At 37.5% G+C, this 15,000-nt stretch overlaps 1 protein-coding gene across 1 annotated transcript in view; it reads left to right on the forward strand.

The window, feature by feature from the left end:
* The window catches only part of PUS7 (pseudouridine synthase 7), a 279,628-nt gene that overhangs the window by 91,051 nt on the left and 173,577 nt on the right, over positions 1-15,000 (forward strand). The gene's annotated exons all lie outside the window — the stretch shown is intronic.

Below are 15,000 nucleotides of genomic sequence, written 5' to 3' on the forward strand. Positions count from 1 at the left end.
ACATCTAAGGTGCAGAATGTTCCTGATAATATAAGAGATTTTGTTTCTGAATCCATAAAGAAGGCTATGTCGGTTATTTCTCCTTCTAGTAAACATAAAAAATCTTTTAAAACTTCTCTCCCTACAGATGAATTTTTAACTGAACATCATCATTCTGATTCTGATGATTCCTCTGGTTCAGAGGATTCTGTCTCAGAGGTTGATGCTGATAAATCTTCATATTTATTTAAAATGGAATTTATTCGTTCTTTGCTTAAAGAAGTCCTAATTGCTTTAGAAATAGAGGATTCTGGTCCTCTTGATACTAAATCTAAACGTTTAAATAAGGTTTTTAAAACTCCTGTAGTTATTCCAGAAGTTTTTCCTGTCCCTGATGCTATTTCTGCAGTAATTTCCAAAGAATGGGATAATTTGGGTAATTCATTTACTCCTTCTAAACGTTTTAAGCAATTATATCCTGTGCCGCCTGTCAGATTAGAATTTTGGGACAAGATCCCTAAAGTTGATGGGGCTATTTCTACCCTTGCTAAACGTACTACTATTCCTACGTCAGATGGTACTTCGTTTAAGGATCCTCTAGATAGGAAAATGGAGTCCTTTCTAAGAAAAGCTTATCTGTGTTCAGGTAATCTTCTTAGACCTGCTATATCTTTGGCTGATGTTGCTGCAGCTTCAACTTTTTGGTTGGAAACTTTAGCGCAACAAGTAACACATCGTGATTCTCATGATATTATTATTCTTCTTCAGCATGCTAATAATTTTATCTGTGATGCCATTTTTGATATTATCAGAGTTGATGTCAGGTTTATGTCTCTAGCTATTTTAGCTAGAAGAGCTTTATGGCTTAAAACTTGGAATGCTGATATGGCTTCTAAATCAACTTTACTTTCCATTTCTTTCCAGGGTAACAAATTATTTGGTTCTCAGTTGGATTCCATTATTTCAACTGTTACTGGTGGGAAAGGAACTTTTTTACCACAGGATAAAAAATCTAAAGGTAAAAACAGGGCTAATAATCGTTTTCGTTCCTTTCGTTTCAACAAAGAACAAAAGCCTGATCCTTCATCCTCAGGAGCAGTTTCAGTTTGAAGACCATCTCCAGTCTGGAATAAATCCAAGCCAGCTAGAAAGGCAAAGCCTGCTTCTAAGTCCACATGAAGGTGCGGCCCTCATTCCAGCTCAGCTGGTAGGGGGCAGGTTACGTTTTTTCAAGGAAATTTGGATCAATTCTGTTCACAATCTTTGGATTCAGAGCATTGTTTCAGAAGGGTACAGAATTGGTTTCAAGTTGAGACCTCCTGCAAAGAGATTTTTTCTTTCCCGTGTCCCAGCAAATCCAGTAAAAGCTCAAGCATTTCTGAAATGTGTTTCAGATCTAGAGTTGACTGGAGTAATTATGCCAGTTCCAGTTCCGGAACAGGGGATGGGGTTTTATTCAAATCTCTTCATTGTTCCAAAGAAGGAGAATTCCTTCAGACCAGTTCTGGATCTAAAAATATTGAATCGTTATGTAAGGATACCAACGTTCAAGATGGTAACTGTAAGGACTATCTTACCTTTTGTTCAGCAAGGGAATTATATGTCCACAATAGATTTACAGGATGCATATCTGCATATTCCGATTCATCCAGATCACTATCAGTTTCTGAGATTCTCTTTCCTAGACAAGCATTACCAGTTTGTGGCTCTGCCGTTTGGCCTAGCTACAGCTCCAAGAATTTTTACAAAGGTTCTCGGTGCCCTGCTGTCTGTAATCAGAGAACAGGGTATTGTGGTATTTCCTTATTTGGACGATATCTTGGTACTTGCTCAGTCTTTACATTTAGCAGAATCTCATACGAATCGACTTGTGTTGTTTCTTCAAGATCATGGTTGGAGGATCAATTTACCAAAAAGTTCTTTGATTCCTCAGACAAAGGTAACCTTTCTGGGTTTCCAGATGGATTCAGTGTCCATGACTCTGTCTTTAACAGACAAGAGACGTTTAAAATTGATTACAGCTTGTCGAAACCTTCAGTCACAATCATTCCCTTCGGTAGCCTTATGCATGGAAATTCTAGGTCTTATGACTGCTGCATCGGACGCGATCCCCTTTGCTCGTTTTCACATGCGACCTCTTCAGCTCTGTATGCTGAAGCAATGGTGCAAGGATTACACGAAGATATCTCAATTAATATCTTTAAAACCGATTGTTCGACACTCTCTAACATGGTGGACAGATCACCATCGTTTAATTCAGGGGGCTTCTTTTGTGCTTCCGACCTGGACTGTAATTTCAACAGATGCAAGTCTCACAGGTTGGGGAGCTGTGTGGGGATCTCTGACGGCACAAGGAGTTTGGGAATCTCAGGAGGTGAGATTACCGATCAATATTTTGGAACTCCGTGCAATTTTCAGAGCTCTTCAGTTTTGGCCTCTTCTGAAGAGAGAATCGTTCATTTGTTTTCAGACAGACAATGTCACAACTGTGGCATACATCAATCATCAAGGAGGGACTCACAGTCCTCTGGCTATGAAAGAAGTATCTCGAATTTTGGTTTGGGCGGAATCCAGCTCCTGTCTAATCTCTGCGGTTCATATTCCAGGTGTAGACAATTGGGAAGCGGATTATCTCAGTCGCCAAACGTTGCATCCGGGCGAATGGTCTCTTCACCCAGAGGTATTTCTTCAGATTGTTCAAATGTGGGAACTTCCAGAAATAGATCTGATGGCGTCCCATCTAAACAAGAAACTTCCCAGGTATCTGTCCAGATCCCGGGATCCTCAGGCGGAGGCAGTGGATGCATTATCACTTCCTTGGAAGTATCATCCTGCCTATATCTTTCCGCCTCTAGTTCTTCTTCCAAGAGTAATCTCCAAGATTCTGAAGGAATGCTCGTTTGTTCTGCTGGTAGCTTCGGCATGGCCTCACAGGTTTTGGTATGCGGATCTTGTCCGGATGGCCTCTTGCCAACCGTGGACTCTTCCGTTAAGACCAGACCTTCTGTCACAAGGTCCTTTTTTCCATCAGGATCTGAAATCCTTAAATTTAAAGGTATGGAGATTGAACGCTTGATTCTTGGTCAAAGAGGTTTCTCTGACTCTGTGATTAATACTATGTTACAGGCTCGTAAATCTGTATCTCGAGAGATATATTATAGAGTCTGGAAGACTTATATTTCTTGGTGTCTTTCTCATCATTTTTCCTGGCATTCTTTTAGAATACCGAGAATTTTACAGTTCCTTCAGGATGGTTTAGATAAGGGTTTGTCCGCAAGTTCTTTGAAAGGACAAATCTCTGCTCTTTCTGTTCTTTTTCACAGAAAGATTGCTATTCTTCCTGATATTCATTGTTTTGTACAAGCTTTGGTTCGTATAAAACCTGTCATTAAGTCAATTTCTCCTCCTTGGAGTTTGAATTTGGTTCTGGGAGCTCTTCAAGCTCCTCCGTTTGAACCTATGCATTCATTGGACATTAAATTACTTTCTTGGAAAGTTTTGTTCCTTTTGGCCATCTCTTCTGCCAGAAGAGTTTCTGAATTATCTGCTCTTTCTTGTGAGTCTCCTTTTCTGATTTTTCATCAGGATAAGGCGGTGTTGCGAACTTCTTTTGAATTTTTACCTAAAGTTGTGAATTCCAACAACATTAGTAGAGAAATTGTGGTTCCTTCATTATGTCCTAATCCTAAGAATTCTAAGGAGAAATCGTTGCATTCTTTGGATGTTGTTAGAGCTTTGAAATATTATGTTGAAGCTACGAAATCTTTTCGTAAGACTTCTAGTCTATTTGTTATCTTTTCCGGTTCTAGAAAAGGCCAGAAAGCTTCTGCCATTTCTTTGGCATCTTGGTTGAAATCTTTAATTCATCTTGCCTATGTTGAGTCGGGTAAAACTCCGCCTCAGAGAATTACAGCTCATTCTACTAGGTCAGTTTCTACTTCCTGGGCGTTTAGGAATGAAGCTTCGGTTGACCAGATCTGCAAAGCAGCGACTTGGTCCTCTTTGCATACTTTTACTAAATTCTACCATTTTGATGTATTTTCTTCTTCTGAAGCAGTTTTTGGTAGAAAAGTACTTCAGGCAGCGGTTTCAGTTTGAATCTTCTGCTTATGTTTTTCGTTAAACTTTATTTTGGGTGTGGATTATTTTCAGCAGGAATTGGCTGTCTTTATTTTATCCCTCCCTCTCTAGTGACTCTTGTGTGGAAAGATCCACTTCTTGGGTAGTCATTATCCCATACGTCACTAGCTCATGGACTCTTGCTAATTACATGAAAGAAAACATAATTTATGTAAGAACTTACCTGATAAATTCATTTATTTCATATTAGCAAGAGTCCATGAGGCCCGCCCTTTTTTTGTGGTGGTTATGATTTTGTATAAAGCACAATTATTCCAATTCCTTATTTTATATGCTTTCGCACTTTTTTTCTTATCACCCCACTTCTTGGCTATTCGTTAAACTGAATTGTGGGTGTGGTGAGGGGTGCATTTGTAGGCATTTTGAGGTTTGGGAAACTTTGCCCCTCCTGGTAGGAATGTATATCCCATACGTCACTAGCTCATGGACTCTTGCTAATATGAAAGAAATGAATTTATCAGGTAAGTTCTTACATAAATTATGTTTTTTGACTTTTCTGAGCCTGTCAATTCCTTCTTTTGACCCATTTTGCCAAAGGAAAGGAAGTTGCCTAATAATTATGCACACCTGATATAGGGTGTTGATGTCATTAGACCACACCCCTTCTCATTACAGAGATGCACATCACCTAATATGCTTAATTGGTAGTAGGCTTTCGAGCCTATACAGCTTGGAGTAAGACAACATGCATAAAGAGGATGATGTGATCAAAATACTCATTTGCCTAATAATTCTGCACTCCCTGTATAGTAGAATTTCCAAGTATAAATAGCAAAAAGGTAAGGACTCACCCAGATTGCACCCTCTCAGTGTAGAATGATCCTGTAGTATTCAGTTGCTGAAATTATGGCAGTCCTGTTTTCACATTCAAGCACCGAACATCAGTATGCACAGAGTTTTACAATCCAGGGCCTTCCTGAGTACCAGCGTGATACCGGTTTAGCAGGCATGTACTTCCATTGCTGCTAGGGCTCTCCAAAACCCTAATTTAAAAGTCACAGAAAGGAAACAAATTTCGCAGCAGTGGTGTAAAGAAGGACTGTGAGAGATTTGCAAGTAAAATTGAATTTAATACATATCAAAACGTGTATAACATTACAGGCACAGCAAAACGAACCCGCTGACGCGTTTCCCGCTTCACAAGCGGTTCATCAGAGCTGGGGAAAAGGTGTTACAAACAGCTGTTAAATCACAGGTAGCAAAGGTGAGTAGCCAATCGGCATACAGAGTTCTCACCTACGTCTCAACAATCCACAAACAAGATAATTTTCATTATCAATAAAGTTGATACAAATATATTCTGAATTATCATGTACATACAAAAGATCATTAAAACAAAACACCAATTCTAAAAAAGAGTAATTCATCAAAGTACTGAATAGCGGAACCCCTAAGCAAACAAATAGTGCAACTGTCATTACATTTAAAGTAACAGAATCCCGCATTGAAATATTCCCCACAGTATAAAAGTCAAATGCAAGCAAAAATATCTTAGGGCAAATGCGGGAATGTGTTACTATGTAACAACTATATTTGACAGAATAGAACCGTGATCGTATATAGGATATAATTATATATCTACAAATTCAGAAACTTATTAATAGACTTGATAACAACATTGGGACTGAATATATAATGTGAAATAAGAATGCTCCATTAATTTGATTCAAAACATCTCATTATTCACATTATTACCCAGTCATTGAAATAGCAATGAAAATTTAAAGTTATACTTACATCAATGAATGGAACATGAAATATGTATTTACATTTTTAGGTATCAATGAACAATTTAATGTCACTTATTTTATTTATCCCTGAGGGGGAACCAGTTTTTAAAGTATAGATCCAATAGATCTCTCTCTTACTTAGAGCCTTATATCTGTCACCACCTCTGGAGTTCATTTTCACTTGTTCAATACCCTGGAAACGAAAATACCTAAATTTATCAACCTGTTCGAAAAAATGCTTTGCCACTGGTGTTTTTGGTACATCTGCCTCTAGGGACAAAAGATGTTCTCTAATCCTATCCTTTAAGCCCCTAGAGGTAAGACCCACATACTGAAAATTGCAATGTAAACAAGTAATGAGGTACACCACAAATGTAGAGCTACAATTGATACGTTCCCTAATGTTATAGATTGTATTAGTATTTGATGAATGGAAAGTATCCCCTACAAGAGCAAAATCACAGCTCTTGCACGGTCTCACTCCACATTTGTAGAAACCACATTTTTTAGACAACCAATTACCTGTTTTACCCACCGTCACCAAGGTGTTGCTATTAGCTCCAGAACTAAGATTCTTATTAATTTTATCCCCTATAGTATCAGATCTGTAGGAGATAAATTTACAATTTCTCGATAATACCTTGAGATCATCCATTTCTAATAGGGGTAACCTTTTCTTAATGACATTACAGATGGCATCATATTGGTTACTATACTTAGTTATAAAATTAACACCAATACTACCCTGGGTCACACTCCTATTTCTAGGTTTATCCTTGAGTAAATTACCTCTATTGAAACCAGAGACTAAATTGGCAATTTTAGTTAATTCCTCTAGGTTATAACCTCTATCAACTAAACGTGCAGTTAACTCATTTGCATGTTTCCAATAGCCATCTAATGTACTGCAATTACGCATTAACCTGATATATTGGCCTTTGGGGATTCCCTTTTTCAAATGTTTGGGATGTAGAGAATCAGCTCTCAAGATAGTATTCCCAGAGGTCTCCTTTCTATAGACTTCTGTGACAATTGAATTCACATTGTGTCCTATAAGTACATCTAAATAGGATATACTATCACCAGAGACATTGTAGGTGAAACTGAGATTGTTATCATTACTATTCATATTGTCAACAAATCTCTCTAGATTTATTATTTCCCCCCCCCCCCCAGACTATCAGAATATCGTCGATATATCTGGTATATAACAAAATGTCATCTTTGTAAGGATTATCATTGTTAAAGATCTTCCTTGTTTCAAAATCAGCTAAGTATAGATTTGCATACGAGGGGGCAAATTTTGCCCCCATCGCTGTCCCTCTAAGTTGTAAATAGAAATCACCATTATACATGAAATAATTGTGATGTAGCAGAAAAGAAATAGCTTCTATTAGAAACTCAATCAGACTATCATCATATCCAGAGTACCTAAGGAGCATTCTTTTAATTGCACTTAGTCCTTGTTCATGCGGTATGCATGAATACAGGGTAACTGCATCTATAGTAGAGAATACAAAACCTTCCTTCCATTCAAAATCTTGGATGGACCTCAGTAAGTGTTTAGTATCTCTTAAGAACCCTGGTAACAATTGAACTATTGGCTGAAGCTGTGCATCAACCCATTGACCCAGTCTTTCTCCCAGAGAGCCAATTGCAGAGATAATTGGTCTCCCTGGGGGATTGACCAAGGACTTGTGTATTTTAGGTAAATACTTGAACACTGGTATCCGTGGGTATTCAACATATATGGAATCAACTAACTTGTTGGTAAGAACAGCATTTTCTGTCCCTAAATCTAATAGATGCTTGAGCTCCTTCTGAAATTTAATGGTGGGATTGAAGGTAAGCTTTTTGTATGAATGTGAAAACAGGACTGCCATAATTTCAGCAACTGAATACTACAGGATCATTCTACACTGAGAGGGTGCAATCTGGGTGAGTCCTTACCTTTTTGCTATTTATACTTGGAAATTCTACTATACAGGTGACGTCTGCATGAGTGGGACTCATTGATAGTCGGTTTCACCTATATGTATATTACGTATAATACCATTTGTTGTATATATTGCATCAATGCTGAGAAGTCTTACTGTGTGATCTATATATGTTAAAAAGTTCTCCAATAGAGACTATCTTCAGTTCATTTTTGCTACAAACTTTTTTACAACTCAGTATTATAACATTATGGCTGCTGTGACTGATACAGCTAGGAGGGAGAGATTTGCTGAATTATTTAAAGGTACAGCAATATGTGAACGCAAAGTTGAATTAGGAACCCTATTTGCAAACAAAGAGAAAATACACATCAAAGAATTGAAACTGTGGTGGGATATAGAATTTTTGGAATGCTATTTGAAAGAAAAAAAGATACCGCGAGGTTTGAGAATGAAAAAATTTCCAGCATTTCACAAGGAATTTCCTGAGTTTATGCAGGAGTGGAATCAGTCCCTTTCAGAGTGCTCTCTGATCCTTATGGAGAAACTTGTTAAATTTAAAAAAGAGCAAAGAATAACCATTTTAACAGAGATTGAGGATCTGGATAATGAATTGGTAGTTTTTAAGGATGATGAAAGAATGTTACCTTTTCAAAAACAACTAGATGACACTCTAGAGAAATTAAGTACAGAGTTGTCAAACAACAAATACAAGAAATATGAAAGGGATTCTAAAGACTATGAACTGGGGATAGTTTATAGCTGGAGTGCAGACAGGAAACAACGGAAAAATAAACAGAAGACAAATAATAAAAATAAGAATAAAAGTCAACGTAAAGTGACATTTTCTAGTTTTGAAAGTGCAACAGGTCTTAGCGATTCCAGCAATGCATCCTCTTCTATGTCAACCACCTCAATACCAACAAAGTCTCTGTCAACAACTTCCACGCCAGTGAGAGTACCAATGACCGACATTAGTGAACTGGGAGCAAGGCCAAAAAACGGGCAGTTACCAGACGAGCACTCAAAAAAGGAGAAAAATACAACAGCCACTGTGGAGAAAGCAGAAACTACCAAGAGTGTACCCAGGTATCCAAGTCGAAGGACACAATGGAAAAAGAACAACAACAAGAACATCAAATAATTAATCTATCCTCCAAGAACTTGGGGTCGCATACAATACTGGACGTTAATAAGTTCATACGTAAAATAGCTTTGAAAAAGCATTTTTGTGCCAATGTTGAACCACAGGTTGTGGAGGATGATATGAGAGACACGATTACCATTAGTGATAATTGTAACTTTAAAGAACTATGTGATGTTGTGACACTTTGTGATTTATAGAGTGATGGATCTTGCTCTGGAGTTGTATCGAAACAACAACCAATGTTGAAACCTAAGTCTACCACTTTCTCTCCAGTACAGGCACGAAATGATGTGATTGAGTTGTTCCATTCAATTCTACAACAAGATCTAGTAGAGCTTTCTATGAAACTAAATAATAACAGCAAGAAAACATCTAAGTACAGCAATCTAAATAAAAAAGAAGCATCTGCATTAAACCGATTGAGCACTAATTCTGATCTGATGATAGTTAATTTCCGATAAGGGAGGGTCTATTGTTGTGTTAGATAAAGCTGACTACAATAAAGAAGTTTTTCGTCAGTTAGGGGACACCAAAACATGCAAAAAGCTTACCTTCAATCCCACCATTAAATTTCAGAAGGAGCTCAAGCATCTATTAGATTTAGGGACAGAAAATGCTGTTCTTACCAACAAGTTAGTTGATTCCATATATGTTGAATACCCACGGATACCAGTGTTCAAGTATTTACCTAAAATACACAAGTCCTTGGTCAATCCCCCAGGGAGACCAATTATCTCTGCAATTGGCTCTCTGGGAGAAAGACTGGGTCAATGGGTTGATGCACAGCTTCAGCCAATAGTTCAATCGTTACCAGGGTTCTTAAGAGATACTAAACACTTACTGAGGTCCATCCAAGATTTTGAATGGAAGGAAGGTTTTGTATTCTCTACTATAGATGCAGTTTCCCTGTATTCATGCATACCGCATGAACAAGGACTAAGTGCAATTAGAAGAATGCTCCTTAGGTACTCTGGATATGATGATAGTCTGAGTTTCTAATAGAAGCTATTTCTTTTCTGCTACATCACAATTATTTCATGTATAATGGTGATTTCTATTTACAACTTAGAGGGACAGCGATGGGGGCAAAATTTGCCCCCTCGTATGCGAATCTATACTTAGCTGATTTTGAAACAAGGAAGATCTTTAACAATGATAATCCTTACAAAGATTACATTTTGTTATATACCAGATATATCGACGATATTCTGATAGTCTGGGGGGGGGGGGAATAATAAATCTAGAGAGATTTGTTGACAATATGAATATGAATAGTAATGATAACAATCTCAGTTTCACCTACAATGTCTCTGGTGATAGTATATCCTATTTAGATGTACTTATAGGACACAATGTGAATTCAATTGTCACAGAAGTCTATAGAAAGGAGACCTCTGGGAATACTATCTTGAGAGCTGATTCTCTACATCCCAAACATTTGAAAAAGGGAATCCCCAAAGGCCAATATATCAGGTTAATGCGTAATTGCAGTACATTAGATGGCTATTGGAAACATGCAAATGAGTTAACTGCACGTTTAGTTGATAGAGGTTATAACCTAGAGGAATTAACTAAAATTGCCAATTTAGTCTCTGGTTTCAATAGAGGTAAGTTACTTAAGGATAAACCTAGAAATAGGAGTGTGACCCAGGGTAGTATTGGTGTTAATTTTATAACTAAGTATAGTAACCAATATGATGCCATCTGTAATGTCATTAAGAAAAGGTTACCCCTATTAGAAATGGATGATGATCTCAAGGTATTATCGAGAAATTGTAAATTTATCTCCTACAGATCTGATACTATAGGGGATACAATTAATAAGAATCTTAGTTCTGGAGCTAATAGCAACACCTTGGTGACGGTGGGTAAAACAGGTAATTGGTTGTCTAAAAAATGTGGTTTCTACAAATGTGGAGTGAGACCGTGCAAGAGCTGTGATTTTGCTCTTGTAGGGGATACTTTTCATTCATCAAATACTAATACAATCTATAACATTAGGGAACGTATCAATTGTAGCTCTACATTTGTGGTGTACCTCATTACTTGTTTACATTGCAATTTTCAGTATGTGGGTCTTACCTCTAGGGGCTTAAAGGATAGGATTAGAGAACATATTTTGTCCCTAGAGGCAGATGTACCAAAAACACCAGTGGCAAAGCATTTTTTCGAACATGTTGATAAATGTAGGTATTTTCGTTTCCAGGGTATTGAACAAGTGAAAATGAACTCCAGAGGTGGTGACAGATATAAGGCTCTAAGTAAGAGAGAGATCTATTGGATCTATACTTTAAAAACTGGTTCCCCCTCAGGGATAAATAAAATAAGTGACATTAATCTTCATTGATACCTAAAAATGTAAATACATATTTCATGTTCCATTCATTGATGTTAGTATAACTTTAAATTTTCATTGCTATTTCAATGACTGGGTAATAATGTGAATAATGAGATGTTTTGAATCAAATTAATGGAGCATTCTTATTTCACATTATATATTCAGTCCCAATGTTGTTATCAAGTCTATTAATACGTTTCTGAATTTGTAGATATATAATTATATCCTATATACGATCACGGTTCTATTCTGTCAAGTATAGTTGTTACATAGTAACACATTCCCGCATTTACCCTAAGATATTTTTGCTTGCATTTGACTTTTATACTGTGGGGAATAATTTCAATGCGGGATTCTGTTACTTTAAATGTAATGACAGTTGCACTATTTGTTTGCTTAGGGGTTCCGCTATTCAGTACTTTGATGAATTACTCTTTTTAGAATTGGTGTTTTGTTTTAATGATCTTTTGTATGTACATGATTATTCAGAATATATTTGTATCAACTTTATTGATAATGAAAATTATCTTGTTTGTGGATTGTTGAGACGTAGGTGAGAACTCTGTATGCCGATTGGCTACTCACCTTTGCTACCTGTGATTTAACAGCTGTTTGTAACACCTTTTCCTCAGCTCTGATGAACCGCTTGTGAGGCGGGAAACGCGTCAGCGGGTTTGTTTTGCTGTGCCTGTAATGTTATACATGTTCTGAGATGTATTAAATTCAATTTTACTTGCAAATCTCTCACAGTCCTTCTTTACACCACTGCTGCGAAATTTGTTTCTTATATATATATATATATATATATATATATATATATATATATATATATATATATATATATATATATATATATATATATATATATATACACACATACACACACACACTAATACTTTGTTGAAGCACCTTTTGATTTTATTATAGTACTCAGTCTTTTGGGGTATGAGTCTATCAGCATGGCACATTTTGACTTGGCAAGATTTGCCCACTCTTCTTTGCAAAAACACTCCAAATCTCCTGTGCACAGCCCTCTTCAGATAACCCCACAGATTTTCAATTGGATTCTGGTCTGGGCCCTGGCTGGGCCATTCCAAAACTTTAATCTTCTGGTGAAGCCATTCCTTTGTTGATTTGGATGTATGCTTTGGGTAGTTGTCATGCTGAAAGATAAAGTTCTTCTTCATGTTCAGCTTTCTAGCAGAAGCCTGAAGGTTTTGTGCCAATATTGACTGGTATTTAAAACTGTTCATAATTCCCTCTATCTTAACTAAGGACCCAGTTCCAGCTGAAGAAAAACAGCCCCAAAGCATGATGCTGCCACTACCACCATGCTTCACTGTGGGTATGGTGTTCTTTTGGTGATGTGCAGTGTTGTTTTTGCGCAAAACATATCTTTTGGAATTATGGCAAAAAAGTTCAACCTTGGTTTCATCAGACCATAACACCTTTTCCCACATGCTTTTGGGAGACTTCAGATGTGTTTTTGCAAAATGTAGCCTGGCTTGGATGTTTTTCTTTGTGAGAAAAGCCTTTCGTCTTGCCACTCTACCCCATAGCCCAGACATATGAAGAATATGTGAGATTGTTGTCCATGTACCCCACAGCCAGTACTTGCCAGATATTCCTGCAGCTCCTTTAATGTTGCTGTAGGCCTCTTGGTAGCCTCCCAGACCAGTTTTCTTCTCGTCTTTTCATCAATTTTGGAGGGGCGTCCAGTTCTTAGTAATGTCACTGTTGTGCCATATTTCATCCACTTGATGACTGTTTTCACTGTGTTCCATGGTATATCTAATGCCTTGGAAATTCTTTTGTACCCTTCTCCTGACTGATACCTTTTAACAATGAGATCCCTCTAATGCTTTGGAAGCTCTCTGTGGACCATGGGTTTTGCTGTGGGATGCGACTAAGAAAATTTCAGGAAAGACCAACTAGAGCAGCTGAACTTTATTTGGGGTTAATCAGAGGCACTTTAAATGATGGCAGGTGTATGCTGACTCCTATTTAACATAATTTTGAATGTGATTGCTTATTTCTTAACACAACTACATCCCCAGTTATAAGAGGGTGTGCACACTTATGCAACCACATTATTTTATTTTATTTTTTTCTTCCTCCACCTAAAAGATTTAAGTTTGTTTTTCAATTGAGTTGTACAGTTTATAGGTCACATTAAAGGTGGAAAAAGTTCTGAAATTATTTATCTTTGTCTCATTTTTTTACATCACAGAAACCTGACATTTTAACAGGGGTGTGTAGACTTTTTATATCCACTTTATGTATATATGTGTGTGTGTGTGTGTATATATATATAGATAGATAGATAGATAGATAGATAGATAGATAGATATAGATAGATATAGATATATATATAGATATATATATAGATATATATAGATATATATACAGGGAGTGCAGAATTATTAGGCAAGTTGTATTTTTGAGGATTAATTTTATTATTGAACAACAACCATGTTCTCAATGAACCCAAAAAACTCATTAATATCAAAGCTGAATAGTTTTGGAAGTAGTTTTTAGTTTGTTTTTAGTTATAGCTATTTTAGGGGGATATCTGTGTGTGCAGGTGACTATTACTGTGCATATTTATTAGGCAACTTAACAAAAAACAAATATATACCCATTTCAATTATTTATTTTTACCAGTGAAACCAATATAACATCTCAACATTCACAAATATACATTTCTGACATTCAAAAACAAAACAAAAACAAATCAGTGACCAATATAGCCACCTTTCTTTGCAAGGACACTCAAAAGCCTGCCATCCATGGATTCTGTCAGTGTTTTGATCTGTTCACCATCAACATTGCGTGCAGCAGCAACCACAGCCTCCCAGACACTGTTCAGAGAGGTGTGCTGTTTTCCCTCCTTGTAAATCTCACATTTGATGATGGACCACAGGTTCTCAATGGGGTTCAGATCAGGTGAACAAGGAGGCCATGTCATTATATTTTCTTCTTTTATACCCTTTCTTGCCAGCCACGCTGTGGAGTACTTGGACGTGTGTGATGGAGCATTGTCCTGCATGAAAATAATGTTTTTCTTGAAGGATGCAGACTTCTTCCTGTACCACTGCTTGAAGGTGTCTTCCAGAAACTGGCAGTAGGACTGGGAGTTGAGCTTGACTCCATCCTCAACCCGAAAAGGCCCCACAAGCTCATCTTTGATGATACCAGCCCTAACCAGTATTCCACCTCTACCTTGCTTGCGTCTGAGTCGGACTGGAGCTCTCTGCCCTTCACCAATCCAGCCACGGGCCCATCCATCTGGCCCATCAAGACTCACTCTCATTTCATCAGTCCATAAAACCTTAGAAAAATCAGTCTTGAGATATTTCTTGGCCCAGTCTTGACGTTTCAGCTTGTGTGTCTTGTTCAGTGGTGGTCGTCTTTCAGCCTTTCTTACCTTGGCCATGTCTCTGAGTATTGCACACCTTGTGCTTTGGGGCACTCCAGTGATGTTGCAGCTCTGAAATATGGCCAAACTGGTGGCAAGTGGCATCTTGGCAGCTGCACGCTTGACTTTTCTCAGTTCATGGGCAGTTATTTTGCGCCTTGGTTTTTCCACACGCTTCTTGCGACCCTGTTGACTATTTTGAATGAAACGCTTGATTGTTCGATGATCACGCTTCAGAAGCTTTGCAATTTTAAGAGTGCTGCATCCCTCTGCAAGATATCTCACTATTTTTGACTTTTCTGAGCCTGTCA

The sequence above is a fragment of the Bombina bombina genome, chromosome 6 (genome assembly GCF_027579735.1).
Source record: "Bombina bombina isolate aBomBom1 chromosome 6, aBomBom1.pri, whole genome shotgun sequence".
Lineage (NCBI taxonomy): Eukaryota > Metazoa > Chordata > Amphibia > Anura > Bombinatoridae > Bombina > Bombina bombina.